The sequence below is a fragment of the Nicotiana tabacum genome, chromosome 9, assembly GCF_000715075.1.
Source record: "Nicotiana tabacum cultivar K326 chromosome 9, ASM71507v2, whole genome shotgun sequence".
NCBI classification, from domain to species: Eukaryota; Viridiplantae; Streptophyta; class Magnoliopsida; order Solanales; family Solanaceae; genus Nicotiana; species Nicotiana tabacum.
In genome coordinates this window covers 60,300,502-60,306,501 of record NC_134088.1, presented here as the reverse complement: position 1 = coordinate 60,306,501, position 6,000 = coordinate 60,300,502, and positions in this window count along the sequence as shown.

The following is a 6,000-nucleotide window of genomic DNA, read 5'->3' as shown; positions in this document are numbered from 1 at the left end:
GACGGGGCCGGTTCTGAGACCCCGAAGGTTGATCAGAGCATTCCGAGCGACTTGCTCGGGGTCATGACAGTAGGCCACTCGCCTTCTCTTCCGGCCTTTTCTGAGGAGGCGCTAAGGGAAGCTCTAGAGTTGAAGGCCCCCGATATAAGCAGAGGCTCCGGTGTAGGGGATCCCTTTCGGGACTGCTTTACAGGAGTTGATGATGCCTCCGATCTTAGTGACGCTTCGATTCTTTTAGAAGAAGCCCAACGTCTCTTATCTCGAGTAAGAATTTATTGTGTAGACCTTCGCCAAACTTGTGCAGTCTTTCGTCAAGCTAACTTGTGTTTTCCCCTTTTGTGCAGGCCTTTGTCAAGCTTCGAGTTGACCTCAGCCAGTTTGAAACCGAGCTCCAAAAGGTCTCGGAGGAGAAGAATGCTCTAAAGCTTCTTTGCGGCCAAAAGGACGAGGCTATAAATGACCTCCAAGCGGATTTGGCCAAGGCTCGTGAGGAAGAGGCTGAGCTAGATAAGCAGGTGAGCACTCTTTTGATAGAGTATGGACTTGACCCAAATGTGGAAGCTAATACTTCGCTATCTCAGCTGCAGCAAAAGGTTGAAAGGATCGAGTTACTTCGGGGAGAAGTCGATCAGGTCAAGGCCGATTGTGATCGGTGGAAGGGTAACATGGACTGCCTGGCTGCAGAAAAAGAAACTGCCTTGGCCAAATTGTCATCGCAACTTCGGGGTGCCAAAGAGAAAAGTTCGGCCCAAGCCAAGAGGATCGAAGAGCTCGAAACCGGGCTTGCTCGAAAACGGGCTTGCTGAGGTCGTGGCGGATAAGTCCATTGCCATGTACCGGGCCGATGCTGAGGCTGCTCAGATGCAGCTAAGGGAGGCTTCTGACCGAGAGCAATGGGTTATCGACTTGGCAAAGTGTCAATCCCGGAGAGAAACCCTCGAGGAAATTCATACACGAGGTTTTGACCTTTCCGAGGAGATAGCCCGAGCCAAGGTGTTTGAGGCCGAAGCCAGGCAGCTTGTCTCCTTCGATGACGAGGACGATGATGAAGAAGGCAATCGAGGCGGATCCGATATAGGTCCTGAAGGAGAAGTTGTTCCCGAAGAAGAGGTCGAAACCGGCCATAGTTAGAACTTAGTTTCCCTTTTTGTAAGACCCTTATCGGTCCCTTGTAAATAACTTCTTCTGTCGATATATAATAGGAAACTTCTTTTGAATATCTTCTCTGCTCAAATGTGTTTTGTGCTTTTGCTTTGTGAAAACTCTATAGTTGCAGCTTCTGTAATCGAGTGAACGCTAGTTCGGACTTAGAACAAAACCCTTAGGTTTTTTAGCTACGCAGGGTGAGTCCCCAAGTTTAATAACATGTTCGAGATTTCGGATGGCTTGATCAATGCGCCGCTTTTATAACTAAGTTCGAGTACGTTTAGGATAGAATAAACCCTTAGGTTTTTTATCAAATAATGGGTAATTTTCAACTTGCAGTAACATACCTTTTGAGGTTTTATGGCAGATCCTTGAGCTAAGTTCAAGCCAACTTTATTTCGAACTTGGACTAGTGGAACCCTTAGGTCCGAGTTGAGTGAAAACATCTCGAACTCTAAATGTATTGGCCCTTAGGCTCTTTTAGGTTGGACCCATATGGCCTCTAAAAGACGGCTATTATTTCCCCCTTTCGAAATAATGTAGCCCGTAGGCTTAATGATTGAGTGAGTGATTTCTCGAACTCAAAATAAGAGTAGCCCATAGGCTTATTAGTCGAGTGAGGGCTTGCTCGAACTCAAAATAAGAGTAGCTTGTAGGCTTAATAGTCGAGTGAGTGCTTACTCGAACTCGAAATAATGTAGCCCGTAGGCTTAATGATTGAGTGAGTGATTTCTCGAACTCAAAATAAGAGTAGCCCGTAGACTAAGTATTCGAGTGAGTGCCTTGATCGAACTCGAAGTAATGTAGCCTGTAGGCTTAATGATTGAGTGAGTGATTTCTCAAACTCAAAATAAAAGTAGCCCGTAGGCTTAATGATTGAGTGAGTGATTTCTCAAACTCAAAATAAGAGTAGCCCGTAGGCTTAGTATTCGAGTGAGTGCTTGCTCGAACTCGAAGTAATGTAGCCCGTAGGCTTAATGATTGAGTGAGTGACTTCTCGAACTCAAAATAAGAGTAGCCCGTAGGCTTAAAAGTCGAGTGGCAATCCCCGATTTGTGGGGTAATGGTCGGTCCTTGAACCTGTTTGCGTAGTAGATCATGAAATAGAGGATGGGTTGTAAGACACGAGATATGGGCAAAGAAGTTTCTTTTCATGTCGTTATACATGTGATTATGTTTTGTACCAGGGATCGAGCAACCTAAACGAGCATGGTTCGTTTTGACCATTTGGCTCTTACAATTTTTCCTATCGGAACCCTGTTATTATGAAGTAACTTTCTCGTACGAACACTTGATATATTTCCGGGTAATGCCCCACCAGTATTCGAGGTTGATTGTAAAGAGGCCTTGGATACTGTTGGATTGCTCTAAGTTAGCACGATCAATGGTTGCCTCATTAAAAACCTTGCCAAAAAACTCATTTGGGATAAAACTGGTCTAAGGGAAAAAGAGTGCAACGCGTGCTTTCAGACCTAAGGCTTCGTGTTGAATGATCCATCCTTGTTCCTGATCGGACTCCTGCAAGGGTTAGTTTCGAAATATAAACGAATATGAGAGGGTCGTACCTTAACAGTAATATCGTTTTAGGTGCGACACGTTCCAATTGCTTGGTAGTTGTTTGCCGTTTATAATACCGAGCTTGTAGGATCCTTTACCGACGTTTTCGAGAACCTGATATGGTTCTTCCCAGTTTGGACCCAGTTTTCCTTCATTTGGATTTCGGGTGCTGAGGGTGACTTTCCTTAGCACTAAGTCCCCGATTTTAAAATGGCGGAGATTGGTTCTTCGATTATAGTACCTTTCGATCCGCTGTTTTTGGGCGGCCAATTGGACGAGAGCAGCTTCTCGTTTTTCATCCAATAATTCGAGGCAAGTATTCATAGCCTCGTGATTTGACTCTTCTGTTGTATATCGAAACCTGGCACTAGGTTCCCCGACTTCGACTGGAATCAAGGCTTCAGAGCCATATACTAAGGAGAACGGGGTTGCCCCGTACTAGATTTTGATGTTGTTCGATATGCCCAAAGAATTTCGGGTAGAATTTCTCTCCATTTTCCTTTAGCGTCGTTCAACATTTTCTTTAGGTTTTGAATGATAGTCTTGTTTGTCGATTCGGCCTGTCCGTTCCCACTAGAGTGATACAGTGTTGATAATATCTTTTTTATTTTGTGGTCTTCGAGGAATTTCGTCATTTTGCTGCCGATAAATTGTTTCCCATTGTCACACACTATTTCGGTGGGTATCCCAAATCGACATACGATATGATCCCAGATGAAGTCTATAACCTCTTTCTCCCTTATTTTTTCGAATGCCTGTGCTTCAACCCATTTAGAGAAATAGTCAGTCATAAATAAAATAAACTTAGCTTTACCTGGCAGAGGGCCGACGATATCCATTCCCCATTTCATGAATGGCCATGGGGAAAGGACTGAGTGAAGTTGCTCTCCGGGCTGATGGATCATCGATGCAAACCTTTGACATTTGTCACATTTTCGAACAAACTCCTTTGCATCTTTGTCCATGCCGACCCAATAATATTCTGCTCTGATTATTTTTCGGACCAACGAATCGGCACCGGAATGATTTCCACAAGTACCCTCGTGAATCTCACGTAGGATGTAGTCGGTATCTCCTGGACCTAAGCAAACTGCTAACGGTCCATCGAATGTCCTTCGGTATAATGTTCCATCTACAGTAGGTGTGAATCGAGCAGCTTTGGTTCGTAGGGCCCTCGAATTTTTAGGGTCCGATAAAATCAGTTTCGACCGTATACAAGCATCGAATGATGTACTCTTCACCTTGCTCGCCTTGACTTCCATTAGCCTCGTTGCCCCTGCTGCAAGCCTATTGATTTCTGTTTCTAAAAGTTGAATCTTTAGAATTAGAACACAATGCCTAGCTAAAGTAAAACTCGTTTTGCCAACTTCAATATAGATCATAAGTAAGCTGAAAGGCAACCAAAATAATTGACAGGACATAAATGCATTACTGAACTTTGGGAATTTTGTTCACAGAGCATTTCTTTCTCGTCGAGTACTTCTTAAATTCCACTGACAACTATGAATTAACAAAAAATAGTGTACGAGGATATGCATGTGCAAAATTAGTTAAAAGAAAAAAAATCCAAAGACCGAAAAAATTCTATATAAACCTTTAGTAAATTTGATTTTTTTTAATAGGGGCAAGCGGAGGTGATAGAGAATGAAAGAGAAGGACAAAATAATCCATAGAATATTACCCATTGCTGAATGAGAATATTCAGAATAGAACATGCATGAGTAGACTCAATTAAGAAAATAGCTAAAGGCTCAAGTAATTCTAGAATAGCCATCAAAAATTCTATACCTTCTAAAATTAGCAGTAACGCAATCGTCTATGGAATTGGAAGTGAAGACAAAATATCCCAAAGCAGAAAAACTTACCTGTTACTCAGAAGCTCAACATCGCCAGAGCAAAAGTCGAAACAAATTAAAAGTTTCTAAAAAGAATCAGAAGAGAAAAAAAATTGAAATTTTTGAACGTGAAAACCAGAAGCAAGAGCAGAAAAGGAGCAAATGAAACAAAATGCATGAGAAAATGAGTAAAAAGAGAAAGAAAATGAGCATACGGAAAAAGAGAAGTGAAAAATAGAATGAGGAAGGAAAATTGACCAAATGGGTATATTGGAAGGTGAAAATAGTGGAGTAGAGAAGGTGGAATCCAGTTGTTCCACGCAAACAAAAATGTAGAACCACGTGTCACTATAAAGAGAAAAGTGATTGAGAAATTATGGGCTGGAAAAAAGAACTCTTATACACGTGTTCAACAGAAGACCGACAAGAAGATTCAATAACCAATGAAATAGAGCCAAATTTATGGTACAATTTAAATAACTTTTTGTACAACTTATATTAGCTGTGTTCGTACACCTTGAACATCTGTATATCTTCTATATTATTTTATTTTATTTTATTATTATTAAAAGGAAGGAAGTTTGGTATAGAATTGTGACAAGTGACGGAATAAGAAAGTGACACGTGTTAGATTTAGGACAAAAAGTAATTATTAGGAGTAATAATTAGTTACATTAGTTAATGTTTAAAATTTAACAGTTTGTAAGTAGTGGTGTCGTAACCCTTGCAAAATAAAAACCACATTTTTTGGTAAGTGATTGTACTTTTTACGCAAAAATAAAACTAAAAAATTAATATTTAATTATTGGTCTTCATAGAGCACATTTTATTTAAAATAATTAAATTAAATATTTGATTTAATTAATAATATATACATACAACCTTTCTTGTGCATTGTGGCGGAGATGTGGTAAACAGAAACTGTACAAAGCCGGTGGAACCGTCAGGAAATTTAAATCACATTTTTTGGTAAGTAGTTGTACTTTTTACGCAATAATAAAACTAAAAAATAATATTTAATTATTGGTCTTCATAGAGCACATTTTATTTAAAATAATTAAATTAAATATTTGATTTAATTAATAATATATACATACAACCTTTCTTGTGCATTGTGGCGGAGATGTGGTAAACAGAAACTGTACAAAGTCGGTGGAACCGTCAGGAAGTTTAAGGGAGAATCTCTGGGAACGTGGACTCAATATCGGAAACATCGATCCATTTTGTATCGGTTGTGCAGTTATTTTTGCAGTTGTAACATTTTCAGAACTTTTTATATAATTCTAACCATTCTACCAACATATCTTTCTATTAGGATTTCAAAGTATAATGAAATTTCCTATTTGTGGAGCACTTCATTTCCTCTCTAAATTCTCAAAGTAGTCTGCTTTACATGCAAAACTTGAACTTTTTCTGTTTGTAATTTCTAAATTCCCATTGAAGTGGACTATGCATCCAAGAT